The sequence below is a fragment of the Python bivittatus genome, unplaced genomic scaffold (genome assembly GCF_059951505.1).
Source record: "Python bivittatus isolate LINGU-HERP-01145 unplaced genomic scaffold, Pbiv_v1 ctg000210_np1212, whole genome shotgun sequence".
In the NCBI taxonomy this organism is placed as follows: Eukaryota; Metazoa; Chordata; class Lepidosauria; order Squamata; family Pythonidae; genus Python; species Python bivittatus.
In genome coordinates this window covers 12,203,531-12,220,535 of record NW_028277053.1, presented here as the reverse complement: position 1 = coordinate 12,220,535, position 17,005 = coordinate 12,203,531, and the positions used below count along the sequence as shown (strand labels likewise).

Below are 17,005 nucleotides of genomic sequence, written 5' to 3'. Positions count from 1 at the left end.
TCTCATCTCCGAGTTGTTATATGCCTGGTGCCAGTTTTGTGCAACCAACTGCCTTTGGCTTTTCAATTGCTTTAAGGTTTTTTTTTTTTTTTAAGGGCTTGTAGCAGTGTTATTTGAGGTTCCCACTTGAACTGGAAGTGCTATTTCCAGTTTCCTTTATTTATGTACTACCATGCTTTATATGGGTTCATAATCTGCATTATATATTGTTTGGATATACTCATGTTATTGCCATCTAGGTTGGATCATGATGTCATCATGCCAAATTATGTAAATTATGACAAGCATGATCTCATTGTGACTTCTTACAGAGGCCTCTGGGTAATACATTTAGTTCTGAGAAAGCTTTATGGATTTTCTTTTCATGTTCCACAAAAGACATTACCATAATGAATGCAGCCCAAATATGTATGCATGTTTATTTTGAAATCTCTCAGTGTTTAGTGGGTCTTATTCCAAAAGAATTATGCGTGGGACTACATCTTCTGTGTTAGTTGACTAAACTCTATTGTGATGGAAAAATAATAAAATACATCTGGAAACTCTCCTCCCCTCCCCCTTGCCTCTCCTGCAGCAAACTCTTTACTGTGGGGGGACTCCTTCTTGCCTCTCTTTCTGCCCCCTTCCCCCTTGCCTCTCCTGCAATCTCTTTTCTCTACTTCCTTCTGCCATTCTTTGCTCATGCAAAATAGGATCAGCTCCAAGTTATCGCATGGCTCAAGAGTGACCATGTTCTGCTGCCAAAAATAGCCCTCTTAACACTATCATATGAAACAGTGGGAGGGCCATCACCTGTCTGCTTAAGGGTTTTTGGTTCTTACCTCACAAAAGAAAAACCATTATCCCCATTTAACACCTATCCAAACCTATCCTCGAATCAGATCCCTCAGATTTCCTGCCTCTCAACCTCAAAAGTATATAAAGTCTATGCTTTTCTCTTGTTCAGGGTCCCTCTTTCTTGGAAAGCAGGCACCCGATGATCATTGCAATAAACATGGTTCTTCTACGCAGCGTTGTGCTCCTGTCTTTGGCAAAAATTCCACAACACTATAGACCTTATCTTCAGGTATGTATGATGTGCCTGTTGCTTGTGTGTGGCATTGTGCTATTTTAACATGACTTCAGTAAGACCAATCTAAGTGGAGAAAAAAATATTTTGGGAGGTGAGTGTGAGGGGAAAGCCAAAATATTCCATGTTTCTAAGTTCTGCTTCTGATACTGCAACTCTAAAGAGGAACAACTTTATTTGAAATTGGAACATATACAACAAAGCAATGAAATTTAAGAAGTGGATGGGCGCATCAATTATACCATGCAACAAAGTTGGGGTTTATCTCTAGCTTGAGATCCATATTTCTATTAAATTCCTCCTTCTGTCATAATATTATTTAATTTGGTTGCTACAAAATTAATTACAATCCAAGTAAGAAGTCATGAAAATCATTATGATTTTTTTCTCAGCTATGGTGTGAATGTCATAACATGTTGTTTCTATTTTATTGCAAACCATTTTGCAGTTCGCTTTGCAGTCCGACAATTTTCCTAAAGCGAGACCAACATGGAATGTTTGATAGGGCAGGAACGATGCCAAGCATTGTAGCCTTGTTTCCCAGTGTCTCTTTCTCAGTGCACTTTTATCCTGCATATCTCCTTCTAATTAATTCCTATCACCTTCAATGAAGCACTCACCCCCCCCCCCATTTTTTTTATTGCAATCTGTTTGGACAATGCTGTCAGAGACCAGACAATGACAATGCATATTAGAAGAGTCAGAAGTTTACAGCATATAATAAAACCTGAACTAAAGTCAAGCAAACCATCCTCTTGTGGTCTGACTATGACTCTAGGCAACTGGTGATTTGTAGGCTCCATTACATCCCAAATGTTTTCTGTATCTAGCCCTTGGCAGGGTGTCAAGGACAAGGCGTAATCAGTCTTCAGAGATCTCTCTTGAAATACTGTGCCCTCTGCTCCCTTCGGGTGACTCATTTTTTCTTCCAAGTTGTCAGGGTCTGTTGATGAAAACTGACGACTTTCAAGGTCTTGTGACAAGTGGAGCATCCCAATACATGGAAAAAAAGGATCTTGTGCTGTCACTACTCACTAAACTCTCTGAGTGATGGATGATCGTAATGCTCGGCAAGCAATTGCTCCTCTAGGTTCCAGAAGTTATCCCCAAAGAGTTAAAAAAATAAACCAAAGTCCAAGAAAGAACAGTTAGGGAGTTGAAAGCAGACTCATTGGGCTGATCTAAACATTTTCCAGGTCCAGTGTTCACCCATAGGTAGTTATCTGGGAGAGTGGAAGTCCTTCTGATAGCTCTGCATCTTTTTTTTAAGCTATTGTTTATAGCTATTATTTATAATCTCTATTCCCCTTTCTGCTTCTGTTTTGACAACCATTATTTCTCATTCCTCTTCAAATTACTATAGCCAGCGGAGACTCGTAAGCTAACTTTACTATCAATACACTCTACAGCCACTCTTTTTTTTTTTTTTTTTTTGCTGATGACCTTATATGAAAACTTATACCAATAATTTACTAAATGCAAAGGAATCCTATTACAGGGAGGGCAATGTTTTCTGTTACTGGTTAAATGAAGACACTGATTTTATTTCTTCCTGCTTTGGGGAACTATTTGCCCAGCCTCCCTTCTCTTCTGAAGTATTGTGCAATAAACCTGGACTCTTGCTTATTCACAAATGGGGGATTGGGCAAAAAGACCAGTTGTGACATAGATGTGTTTTTGCTTCTCTTGAGAAGCATCAATTCAGTGGTTCATGCCTTGATTAACTTGCACAGAGTGGATCATATGCCACCCATCTAGCCCACCACACAAGCAAAGCAGTTAAGTTTTGTTCAGTGTTCAGTGAATCTCATCTTTGGTGTACCTCTCTTGAATAATAAAAATATATTGGGCAGAGAGAGGAACTTGTCAGTGGTAACTTCCTCCTTGTAAGGTGGACACACAGGCAAGATTTGGATGGATCTCTTTATTTTCCCCTTTTTCTCCTATTGCAATATTCTCTTCATCAGGTCCGTCTTTCTTCCTTCCTTCCTTCCTTCCTTCCTTCCTTCCTTCCTTCCTTCCTTCCTTCCTTCCTTCCTTCCTGGATTTACTCAAACTGCAAAGAATTCCTAGTGAAATTAAAAGGACCAGCCAAAAGAAAAGTTGTGTGTAGAATCATGTATTTTACAGGTAGCATGTTCCAACACAGTGAATATTAACTATGTACAGTGCCTATACATTTCCTTCAAGTTTACCAGAATTTATAGCAATTTTGACAAAAAGTGCATAACAAATGAGTCCATTGACAGGGAGTGGGGTTAGATTTAGCCTGATTCACACTTCCATACACCCTTGCCTCCTTCTTCAGAAAAACAGAATGGTAATGCACTTGCACTAAATGTTAGTTACAACATGTCACATTTTTTGGGTTGCTTGTTTTTAATCTTCTTTGCTCAGTCAGAAAGATGCCTGAAGGCTGATGGGCTTTGAAACACAACCTCCACAAAACTCATACAGAAAAGATTTCACGCTCATTTGCTCTTTGCTACATTTCAGGAACTTCCACACTTAGTATATTAAAGTGAAAATAACCGATTAGCAGCAACGGCAGGTAGAATTTAGTCTGGGGTCAAGATCCATTCACTGGAATCAAGTGGAAGGAGTTTTTATGTTGTATTTATTTGCACAACACATTTAATCCAGTTAGCCACTAACCCTGACAAATATCCTTGTAGTAAGTCAATTAACTGGCTCTAACTTGGCACATAATCTAACTTGGTCAAAAGCCACCATTTTGGAAATACAGAGTCCCTGCCCACTTTCTCCAGGAAATGCTTGGAAGATTAACAAGGCCTCATGACATCACCCACATGTAAGGGAAAGGGGAGAGGAGAGACTCTTAAATCTTTCTTCGTGCAAAATCTCCCATTAATTCTGGCTATTTGTGGCTGCTGTCACCCTCCCAATTCCTGGCACATCACAGCCACTTCATTGATCTCTGCCCCGTATGGCCCCACTCTTCAAACAGCCCCACAGGACAGAAAGCCAGCTCCTTCCCCACTGACAGTTTGTCAGGCCAAACTTTCCAAAATGGCCCTCGTGGAGGAAAACTCTTCCATATTCAATACTAGGGGGAAAAGGGGCATTAATGTGGGAGAACCGCAGCAAGGAGATAGGCACCTCGACCTTAATATATTGCATAAAGCAACCCAGGAGATGGACCATGTGGAGAGGTGTTAGAGGAAGAGGTTCAAGAACCTCAGGGCACATTGAGGGCATCGAGAACAGACAGCCTTCGTGCATGTGAGAACTGGCTCAGCTCAGTTTCAGCACCATTTCATCTCTGGTATTGTGAGAAGGAAATCAAACTCTTTATTCCCAGCTTGGAAGTGAACTTGGTAAGATTTCCTTCCAACAGTATGCAAACTTAAAAAACAGACTTTTTGTCATGCAAAAAAAAAAAGGCTGTGTTTTTTTCCTCCCTTCACTTTTTTCCACCTCATCTGTTTCGATGGAGGGGAAAGGAGGAGACCTTTACTGTTCTTAAATGTTGGGTTTCAGAAAACCTTGATGACATTCGGGAAATCACTCGTAGGCCTAGTAAATAGATCCTGATCCACCGTCTGTCTTTCCATGACTGTGAGCTTTCAAAATAAACAGATATGCTAAATTAATTTAGCATGATCTCCAGAGGAAATTATTGAGATATTCTTTCTTGTAGAAGACCATGCCTATACCTCACCATAATCTTGTTTGCTCAGAAAACTATTTAATACGAAGCCCCACTAAAGTGTATATTATCTTACAATCGCTTTAAGTTGTTCTCTAAATGGAATTAACAAATTTCATCCCTGCTCCCAATATTTTATTCAACATCCCCATTTTTATGGGGATTTATATTATAAACTTAATTGTTCTTAAGCTGCTTCCTGAGTCCACCTCCCTCTTAATCTTCACTGGAGGAAAAATCTGAGGCTTTAGCAACAGATAAATGGGCATGCAATTCAAGAGACTTAATAAATCTATCAGCATCCTCAAGGAAGCAGACAATATTCTGTCCTCATCATGGATCTGTGTATTTTTAGTGGCACACCTACTGCAGGTGCATGAAAATTACGTGAAAATCAGTTCCACTAATGTAGAGCACAGTCTGGAAGGCAAGTTCAATTCAAGCAACTCTTTTAGTTTGCTACATTTTTTAAAGAAAAATCCTACTATAAATAATATATGCAAAGTAATAAAACACCACTAACAAATAGGGATTTAAGATGAAGTTGCTGCTGTTTTTTAAAAAATAGAACCCATAATCAGTGCTGCAAATTAAGTTCAGGAATTAAAAACGTTGCCTGCAAGACATGAACTGTGTATAAGCCCTGGAATTAGGTTCTTTGAATAGAAAGATTGTTTGCCCTTTTTAAGATGTTATGCTTTGCTTTTCATCAGAATGTGTGTTTCTTACTGAATTGGCTAGAAGGTAAAGAATGCTTTTTCACATTTTCAGTAGTACCATCCTAGGTTACCCCGAGCAGGTTGTAAAGTGCCACATGGCCACCAGATGGCCTCAAAGAGGTAGGGCATTTGTATTGCTCTGGCGCCATCTACTGGCTGCTTGAATTTCTGCAGCTTAGATCTGGTAGCTCCCTCAAGGTAATTTTTCTCTCAACTATTTCTTTAGTGTTTTTTTTTCTCCAAGATAGTTCCATTTGACTTATGACTAATTATGTATCCAGGTCCAAACAAGGTGATATCCCTTACATGCAGATCAGTGTTTACAGTCATCAATTTTCTTAGTTATAGTCATATATATATATATATATATATATATATATATATATATATAAATGGATGGATGGATGGATGGATGGATGGATGGATGGATGGATGGATGGATGGATGGATGGATGGGTGGATGGATGGATGGATGGATGTACTGTATGTATATAAAATTGTAAACCACCCAGAACTGCTTCCTTGTGAGATGGACAGTGACCAAATTTGAAAAATAAATAAATAAATAAATAAAATTTAAATAAATAAATACCACCACACAAAAGAGAGTTATTAGTAGACTACGGTGTATTCCACAATGTTGTGAAGATTCTAAGGAGCTTGGAAATGTAATTACGGGCCGGGTCCTTTTCCAGAAGAAGTGCTGTGAAGCCTGGTATTGCCTCTAGACCTGTCACTGGGTGGTTTGGGGAGGACAGTAACTTTAAGTTTGCTCCCTTCTCCCTGAACATCTTCTATCACTAGGTGTCGTCACCATTATATCTTGCTGCCATTCCTAGTCCTCCAAAGTTGGACCAAGGATATCTTTGCTCTTCAAACAAATGATCAGTGTTTGACCCCTTTTCTCTTGCTGCAAATAAATAAGTAATTCCCCTGCTGACTCCCTTTGTGGGTGTGTGTTTGTGGGCTTTCATTAGCTACCTGGAGGGAGTCTTGCTTGACAGCATGAAAGGGATAGGCTTAGCAGTTGTGACCCTTGACCAATATGGTGAAGCTACTATAGAGGATAGGAGAAGCAAGGGTAGTGTGAGTCATATCAAAGCCCCAATGTTATCCCTTGTGCCCGTGCCACTGTCCTGATCTTGTCCTCAGGTTATGATTTGTTTAGTCTTAGCCTTCTGTTTTCCATGCTGCAAAACATCGGGCAGCCACAGAACATGAATGATAGTCAGGAATATCAGGGCAATGCATCATGATACTTGCAGCTCTTCCTATCACTAAATCAAGAGATTGGGTCCTCTAAGGACTGCAGTTGAGAAGTGTTGTAAGGGTAACCCATTTCATTCATAGTTGTAGATACACACTGCATTCTCTATTTCAGATCTCGGAATTACACATCCCAAAACTTATATTAATAAGGTTATTTCTGGTTCATACTTCCCGATTTCAGGGTACAGTCACCAGCAAGCCACCTGAACCTCAACTCAATTATTTCTACCCAAATAAATTAAATCCGATCTACCCGAATAAACAGTGTTGAGATATGGTAACTGAACGATATAAACATATAAACAAAAACAACAATACATCATAGATTCAGTTCAGCAAAGGGTAGCGTGTTAAATTTCCATAGCTTACAATGAGAAAATGAATCAAGTTTAAATCTGTCCAGCTGGAATATTTGTTTCTTGTTTATGAAAATTCCTGCTACCATTAAATCATGCCCCAGATTTTTCAGTATTTAGGTTTATGAGAATCAATCTACTGTTGCTTCATAGCCAGTTAGCCAATATCCAGTTATCAGAGAGATTTCCAAGTATTTTTATCATTTATGCATCCATTTCTTTAGCAGAGATGCAAGATCATAGCAAGCTCTCAATAAATCATCAAATAAACCTATGGAGTTTTATGCCAGTTACTTTTTAAGACAGTGTTTACACTGCCTATGTTTGTAAATTTAAGATGAAGCCATATGTCAGCGTTTGCTTTAATGTGCCCTACAAGTCAGTCTACCCAGGAACATTCAAAATATATCTAAATATATTGCCACCCATTTTATTTCCAACAATTATCTGCACAGTAGTAGGCTTTGAGCATCATTTACATAACATGCCTCTTGCATACTGAACATATTTTGCTATACAGATTAATACTTATTATGCTAGTTTATTTTGATATTCTTATTTACTTTGTATGCCAGTATTTAATTGGGTGCTATGTTTATTTCTTTTCATCTAAATTATAGAGCCAGGATCATGGCTGAATTATTTCTTAAACAACTCATGTGATGAAGTTTGGAGGACCACACACACACACACACACACCCCATGCCACACCATCAAACAGTAGCATATATGTCATAGCATGCACACTGTGCGTGGCGTAACACACCCACTGTTATAATGAGCTTCTGATTTATTATAGTTATGCTATTGCTTAAATCATCAATAGATAACTTCAGAGAGTGTTACATCCTGAACACATTGTATATCTAGGATTGAAGTAATAGTCTTCATCAATGAACAGTATATCTATATCTGTTTTCTGAACTGAAGAGATAACAGCTTCAAAACTGGGAGAAATTTGAGCCAGAATAGATGGCTACTAGAGGACAGCAACCAGATACAGATTACTAACTCTGCTGCTGTCTAATGGTCATATGCATGTTTACAACTCAGAAATGGTAGCCAGGTAGGAGATAGGATATTTCCACATCAACCTTGGGAGAATGGGTATGATTCATCTTCTCAGTAGAAGCTTCCTGGGCTCGAGGGAGAGCGTTTCTGTAGCATGGAACACTGCTTAATTCTTGCCTGCCAGATTTCTTGTGCTTTGCTGAATATTGTTCTGAAGCCAGCCAATATCCAGGCATTGTCTGTGAATAAACAACTCATAAACTCATTTGAGAACAGAAGGCTTCCAATACAACAGAGCCATCAGCACAGTCATTTGATAGTTAATTGGTAATGTGAAGGCACTTTAGTCAAGCCGCCTAATCTAGGTGCCATCTGCACGACCGTGTTGCTGCTCCATCAGCATAGCTTCTTCATGGCTCTTCAGAGACCTATCAATGCCTCAATATTTACTGCTTGGGAGTAGAATAAAGGTGGAGACATATCATCCATCTTACCATCTATCTTTCCATCTATCTGTCCATTTACTAGTACAGCCATACATCCTTACATATATGGATGCCTACAGGGCATATCATACTATTCCTTTTCAGAGTAAACAACATTAGGCCAAGTGCAAACATTCGAAAGGAACACTAAACCAAAGAAAGTAAAGGCCTGAGATATGAAAATGGAAAAGAAACATAGCTGGAACTAGTTTCACTGGAATGGCCATAGATATGGCCCTTTGTTGCCCATCATGAATTTGAGTAATTGTGGCTTTTATGTCAGCCCTTCCAGGTAGACCAGGTGAAGAAACAGGTAGCACAACAAATACTATCTCTCTCTCTCACCCTCTCTCTCTCTCTTTAATTGATGTAAGCTATAAGAAGAGAACCTTTGAAACTGATAGCATTATCCTTTCCTGCTTCATACATCATACAGAGTCAAGCTGGGCAATCTTAAGTTTCTTCATCACCCTCTCCTGGCTAAGCTGAAGTTTGTTTTAAAGCTTACACCATACCTTCTTCAACCTATCTTTGTCCTCCCCTATATTTCACATAATACTTTTTTCTAAGATAGACAAGGTATAGACAAGGTTAGCCACCTTAGCTGCACCCATTCCACAGGCAACACTATTCACTAAGGATAAGACCAATACACCACAAGTACAACCAAAGCAGAATTTTACACCAAGGATACTCACAAGTTAAGATCTCTAATCCAGAAGTTAGCTTGCAAGCCACCATACTGTTGCCCCCAACTAGGAAGTATCCACATGCTTAATAACTGATATAATAAAGGAGGTTCCCAACATTCTATCCTTTGTTACTAATGTTCTTTAAGTCACTGTGTGCACTGTGTACTTAGCTTGTCCCTAAGTACACGTTTTTGTTCTGTTTGGTTTTTCCTTTCCTATGTAGGCAGAGAGTTGTGGGAAAATTACGTATCTGGTATTACATGGGTAAAGAAGGGATTATACATCTCTCTTTTATAAGATTTGAAACAATAATTTCTCAGGTTTGGTCCCTGTGCTTTAAAAGGGAAGGTTACAGCTGAGAGGAGAGTACTACAACTGGGCCATGGGAACACTGAATAAAATGATATTTATTCAATATTCTTACAGCTCAATCATTGGCGTACTTTCATAAACTAAATCCTTGCAACTTCATTATTGAGAAAACCTATTTGGGGTTGCTGCTTTGAATTTTAATATGGCCTAAAATGAAACCACAGACAAGCACTTGGTAGAGCAGCCATGAAGGCCTTGGAAAAGATATTCAGATGCTGTAATGTGTCTGTACCTGCAAAGATCAGAATCATGCAGGCAATTGTATTCCCTATGATACTCTATGGAAGTGAAATCTGGAGTCTGAAGAAGCCCAACAGAAAGAGTGTTGATGCTTTTGAACTATGGTGTTGGAGATGGTGTTGGAGATGAATACCATGGACAGCCAAGAAAACAAATTGATGGATCATCAAAAAAATCAACCCAGAATTCTCATTCAAGGCACAAAAGACCAGGTTCAAATTATCCTACTTCCAACACATTATGTGAAGACCCAGTTCTCTGGAGAAGGCTCTGATGCTGGGAAAGGTGGAAGGGACCAGCAGTGAGGCAGATTGACTCAGTTACAGGGGTGATGGGGGCTCCATTGGAAGACCTGAAGGACCAGATTGGGGACAGATCGCCATGGAGAAAATTTCTCTGTGTGGTCCATAACAGTCAAATTGACTTGATGGCATATAATCAAATCAGTCAAAATGGAACTTAGCCAATCCAATCCAAGGAATAGACTACGTAAAAATCTCACCAGTTTAGCTACAAACGATCTGAGATTGTCAATGCAGAGGCAAAACTGAAGTATGAAAAGTACACCAATACGTTTTTCTGCTTTTACAGGACAGGTAAGTGGCTTGTGGAATTGTCCATGTATGATCTTACCTTTCAGCTCTAACAAACTTCTATATATTACAATATTTTTATAGAACTCTCAATGCAATTATTTTCCCTATTTCTCAGACTAGGGTAGACAGAAAAGTGAATTCCTGATGGCAGAGATGAAATTGGAAACAGACCTTCCAGCTGACACCTATGAAGTAGCATACCATACATGTTCTCATTATTTAAGAGGAAAAGTTACAAAGCTGGCTTCTGGGGGCAGATATGGTTTCATGTTACATTTCCTTGGCTTTTATTATTTAACATTTTCCAGCCTTCTGCCTTAAATATATACTTAATGGGGGTTTTGCCAGTGAATAAGAATGGGAAACAGAAAATTTACTGCAGAGTTCATATTCAACTTTTTTTAAGACTCTCAATGTGACTCATACAAGTTCTTCTAAAAATCCATTAATATTGATCCCAATTTTAATAAGGTCATTGCCTACTGTATTATTAGAATATTATAACAAATAGTATGTCTATGTTGCACCCAAAGATTTAAAAAAAAAAGATGCCATTAAAAATACTTCAACTAATAGTAATAGGAGTGTCAAACCTTTGACAGCCATCAACAGATTCTTAGAGAGTCTTTTTAACCACTTTATTGAAAAGGAAAAGGTGGCGTAATGTTCAATAAACCTTGACAGATATGTACTTTTGCTTTTAACGTCCCATTTATCTCTGAGTTTGCTAGGGTGGGGTTTTTCATTATCTTGGTAATTACCCTTTGAAGAATAGGAGATACAGCCAACCATTTACCTATAAGGGAAGGGATCACCAGATCTTCCAACCTAGCAGTGTGTCCAAAAACTCTGTCTTCTGTCCCAGGCTCAGAGAAGACCATAACAAGCAGAAAGCACCACTTTTAAAAAACTGGTTAGATAGTCTGTGAATTACTGATAATGAACTTTAATAAAAAGTAAAAATCTCTGAGTCATGCTCAGCTCCTGGTGATCTCATGGACATGTACTTTTCTTGGCAGCAGTATGGAAATGATTTGGTACTATGATTTTTTATATTATGTATTATTATGGTTGGTCGCACAGGCAGTCACATGTTTAGACCAGATTTGGCATCATTATCATATTATTATTATTATTATTATTATTATTATTATTATTATTATTTCTTCTATTTCCTACTCTAGCCTATAACTTTGGGATTTCCTGGGGCTCTTCCATCCCATTACCAACCACATTTGATCCTGCTTACCTTCTGGACCCAAACAAGGTCAGCCAGGTCCTTGCTGTCATCAAGAAATACTAATGGAGCACAATTGATTTACATATCGGACTGTATTTTCTGTTGAAATAAGAGTCAAGCGTGGATTGCTCATTACACCCCAGCAGACAGAATTATAAAATGGTAAATTCAAAGTGAAGTCTGCTGTAGTGTACTCAAAAAATTCCTGCAACTCAATAAATACCATAGTAACTACTTTTCTTCTTTTAGAAATTAGCTTGAATATAGCAGCACATACTGTACAAGGATTTTTGTGATATTTCTTCTTGTTGGAAGTTAAAGAAATGAAGGACAATGAAGCTGAAGCTTCATTTCATTTTTCCCTGAAGCTTAAGACAGCTATTAATTCTCCTGCACTTTCCAAATTTCCATTTTTTCCCCCTACTGGGACAAGTCTGAATATGTCTGACAGTATGTTGTAGACATATTAGTGAAAGACATTAACCTTGGATGCCACTTAACATGTGGGAAGAGTTGTTAGTTCCTGCCCTGTGTATCATGATAAAGTGAGAGCCAACCCCCACTGCAAAAATCAAACTCAATGCTTATTTCTACACCTGTCTTCATAAATTGTTCCTTTCAATGACAGCCACTACGCATGAACGTGGTAAGATGTGTATTCAATTCAGTTGAATAAAACAATCATATTGGACCGTTCCAGAGAGATTTTACAGTTTTCTAAGTAAAACAGGCGTTTCTCCAAAATAACCACTCCAGCTTTTTGGAGAGTCTCAAAATAGAAGACAGTGTTATCATCATTGGTAGTAGCAGAAGCAGCAAACTTTATGTCAGGGCGGATAGGGGAACACATCCTGTAAATAAGTGACACAGTTTATACTGAGCTAAATTCAGGGTTATCATATCAACATACTGTACAGTTGTTGTTCCTATACAGTTTTGGACCTGTCAGCCTAAAACAGATCTTCCTCCATACATACCTACCCTTCAGATAAAGTCTAGTGAGGACCTTCTTGTGGAAACCACACTTTCAACATAATTCTGTTGTGGGAGAAGTCCTTCCTGTTCAGTTCTAGTTGGCTAAAGCTTTGTATACTTATGGCTTTAGTTTCAGAGGTATCTGTTGATCAGGCCGTTGATTAAACTGCTGCTGATGTGACTCTCTGGTTTAGAATCATTGTCCCGTGTTTTGGGTTTTAGAAGGTGATTTAAAATTGTTGAGGTCTTGCTGATACTCTGAGTATCACCAGAGTATACCCTTGGCATTTTCCTTGCAGATGTTTTGTTACATCCCTCAGTAACATGCCAAACTCAGAGATCACAAAAAACAACAACAACCCAGTAATCTGAATTATGTATATTCTCCATTATTTAAGATGGTTAATTTAAAAAAATGGGTTTGTTTTTAAAGAATCCCATGTTGGGACTGTTTTAATGATGCAAAAGCAGCTTAGATATGTGATGCATTCTATATCTATACTGTGATCAACCCTATGCTCTTTTCACTTGGTCTGTAGGCTCATTTTCTTCTATAGTGGAAGGCCAGCTTCTGTTGCTTCACGATATTAGTACTATTGAAAGCATATAATTCTATTTATTTAAGGGAAAAAAAACCCTATCTCTGAATTGACTCTCTTCCTTTTTATATCATAACGTAGTCAACAGTTTCATGGAGAAAATCTATGTGGTCACTAAGAGTCGACGACGACTTGATGGTGTCATCAACACCATCAGTCAACAGTTCCTGATTTACAATCTCATCTGTTCACTAAATTATTCTTAACACGTTTGATCATTCATATGACAGCCATATATCTATAGCTGCACTAAACAAAGTTTTTGTTTGGTTGGTTTTGCTCCCAGCGACCTCACATTTACTGTTCTTAAGTTAGCCTGTTTGTTTCATGGGTCTTGTTTGAATGGAATCGGTTATGTGATGTGTGACTGTTTCTTGTATGCCAGCACTAGAAAAAACTGACCATTATCACCTGAGGAACAACGGTATTCTGCTTGGAGTTCCTCAGCAGGAATCTGCTATCCATTTCATTGGACACCTCTTAGGGCTTACAACACTCACTGTGCAGTTTCTCACTTGTAAATTAAAGTTTTACTAACACCCCATCCAGGACCTGTTAGCCTTCTTGCTTATAGGAGGGTTATCAGGAAAGCAAAAAACCAGAGATAAAGGCAGGTAGTTATTCTCTAAGTTTTTCCTTTAGTTTGAATGGTTTAGTTTTTCCATGAATATTCTGATAAATGTGGTCATCTAACGATCTTCTTCCTCTGCTTTCTGGTGAAGATGGACATTATTTAACTAATTGGCTAATTCTCTCTTTCTCTCTCTTATCCTAACCTGCATGCTCTACCATGATCACCTTACCCAATAACCCGGAGTTCTAGAGATATCCTATTAATAGACGATAACTGAGTCAAATCTCTTCTCTCGTATAATATCCTTCTTCTAAATGAGTAGTCTACATTTTACCTTCTGGCTGGTGCTGATGTTTGGTGACTGGTCAACACTCTGATTACATGATCAATGTAAGAGGGATTGTTCTCTCTGAGCTACTATTTTCTTTCAGTGATGTCATAACAAAATCAGATCTGATTATGCATCCATCATCATGCAGGTTAATGAGCATCACTGCAGGTCAGTTCTTGCAGATCATCATTACAGGTCAATCATGTAGGTCAATGAGCCTTATTGCAGGTAATCATTATGGGGCAACCATGCAAGTCAGTGACCATCATGTAAGTCAATGAACACACAATTTCAAATGCTTTTTAAATACAATCATTGTGTAGATGCTTTGATGCCTCGTAGTTACCCTCCTGAAGATCCTAACCTATACTTATTAACGTTTTGCTTTTCTTCTCTCTTTTTCATATTAAGGAATGGCTCACAGCACACAAAGGTTGGTTAAACACCTAGATGATGCAGTTGCACCACATGCTACACTTGGTCACCATGGTTAAGTGTTGTGTGCGTGTGTTTTGTTTTATTTTTTTGTGCTTATAGTGTGTCAATATAGTGTGATGCTTCGTGTGTTATAAGAGTACAGAAAAGCTGGTATAATTCTATACCTGGGTTAAGCCCATTGTATGTACAGAGCCAATGTGGTATTATGGTGAAAGAAGCTTTTTTTGCTATTCTCCCACTCCATGTTACAACCAAAATGTAGGTAGCTACTTGATGTATGCCAGCATCGTTCAAGGGAAACAGCAGAATTATTTTTGTATAATTTCTTATACTGATTTATTAGATTCCAATAGTTTTTGCCTCTTGAACTTCCTCTAAATACTCCATGGTCCCAGAAAGTATCAACATGTCTAAAATGAGAAGCTGCAATACATCCTCATACTAGAGGTGTGTGGGGTGTCTGTGTGTGTTTTATCCCACCTGCCAGGAGTTTAATAAGCTTACTCACTGCCTATTCTTCCCATAACAACCCTGCGAAATAAATTGGGATGAGCATTTCTGTGGCTGAAGATAGACTTGAACTAGTATTATGAGGGACAGTTTGGTGCAGTGGTGAGGGTACTGGACTAGAATCTGGGAGACCATGAGTTCTAGTCCCCCCTTAGGTGTGGAAGCCAGCTGGGTGACTTTGGGCTAGTCACGATTTCTCATCCCAACCCAACTAAAAGAGTTATTGTTCTGAGGAGAGGAAACATTACATATGCCACCTTGAGTAGCATAAAATAAAGGTGGGATATAAAACTAGTAAATAAATCAAAAACTGGGTCCCCCAGGCCCTAGGCCAATGTCTTAATCACTTCACCATGCTGTCTGTTCCCTTTCTGCATTTCCTATACAGTGACAGTTGCTAAGCACTGAAAAATGGAATAGTGCACCTTATTTACAGCTAAGAGACACTCCCTGTTTCTAATCAATATTATTCTATCTACCAATACCAGCATCACAGTAAGAACCAGAGCAGGCAAGGTTTATTCCTAGTAAATCAATACAGTGTTTTTCTTTGCTATGCAATTCTTTAGAGAATAGCATTGGAATCCATATAGCATAATGATTATCATTATATAGTTAAGTCCAAGTTCCTTTTGCTATCTGCTGCTTTTGATCTTGTAAAACCGAGAATTGATTTTTTTCCTAAAAAAAAAAAAAAATCCTAAATCAATGTTGCATTTCAACTGGGTGGCAGGTATGCCATTGAACAATGGCTCTGGAAGTTGGTCCTAGGCTGTGGTTTGTGAACACAGCAAGCTGCAGAGAGAAGCTGCTGGAAATTTTCAAGATTAGCACCTGGATTCTAAAGAGCTATTTAGTTTTCGTGTCTTGGTTGCAACCTAGCAACATTCGGTGATGATCCACATTTCTCATTGATTTTTCCCCTCTCAGTGGAATTAACTGTCAGCCAGAAAGGTCTTTGCTTCTAATACTGGCTATCTTACAAGATGAATAAACCAATCTAGCAAGTATGAAAGTACTGGGGTGGTAGCTATCTAGTCCTTCAGATTTGTTTCAAAAAGCCTTCCAGTTTGCTCATGACATCATGCAGCACTTGACCCTTTGAGGGCTACAGTGAGCATTGTTTAGATTAAATCCAAGGGCAGACACATTTTGATTTTGATTTGATACTGAAAATAGATGGGTCAAAACCGTCAGCACAGTGGCTATATCCCCAAGCTATCCTCTCCGTCTAACTATCATCAAGATCTAAATCTGTCATAAGTCATGTTGAACAACAACAAAATAACATTTCTGTGTTTCTGGAGAACTTGCTTGTTTCATTAAGACACTGTGCCCTCGAACACAAATAGATTTTTTATCGTCGTTATCTCTGTTCTCACTTAGGAGCTATGATAACAGATATTTCATAATGCCAATTTCAGCAGGCATTTTTCAGCAATTCACCCTCCCAAGCTATTGTTTGTATTCCAGACCTATCGTATTTTGTTTTCCCTCTAACTTAATAAACTTGGTATTCAGAAATACAAATCAACAGAGGAGAATAGAACCAGTAAAACTAATACTTAAAAAAAAAAACCTTGGGGGGAGAGAGAAAATAAAGAGGGATAATTCAAAGTAACACAAAACTATTTTTACTGACCTAACCTGAGTGGATCTGAGTAACAGTTTTTCTGTTGGGAGATAATTATCAAAAGATGACAAAGAAGATCTCTTGCTAAATGTTATATACTTGCAGTGCAATCCTGCACATATTTACTCAAAAGTAAATTCTGTTTGTAAGATGTAAGCAATAATTGTTTGGGTAACTGTTATTCTGAAGAAGGTCTTTTGTTTGAAATATGTTAGGTTTTTCAATA

At 38.4% G+C, this 17,005-nt stretch overlaps 1 long non-coding RNA gene across 1 annotated transcript; it reads left to right on the top strand.

Moving 5' to 3' along the window:
* Positions 1 to 849: 849 nt before the first annotated feature.
* Positions 850 to 11,917, top strand: LOC148216167 (uncharacterized). The gene is made up of 3 exons (XR_015795927.1): positions 850 to 1,066; positions 9,698 to 10,479; positions 11,664 to 11,917. It is a non-coding gene; the product is annotated as an uncharacterized LOC148216167 (long non-coding RNA).
* The last annotated feature ends 5,088 nt before the right edge of the window (positions 11,918 to 17,005 follow it).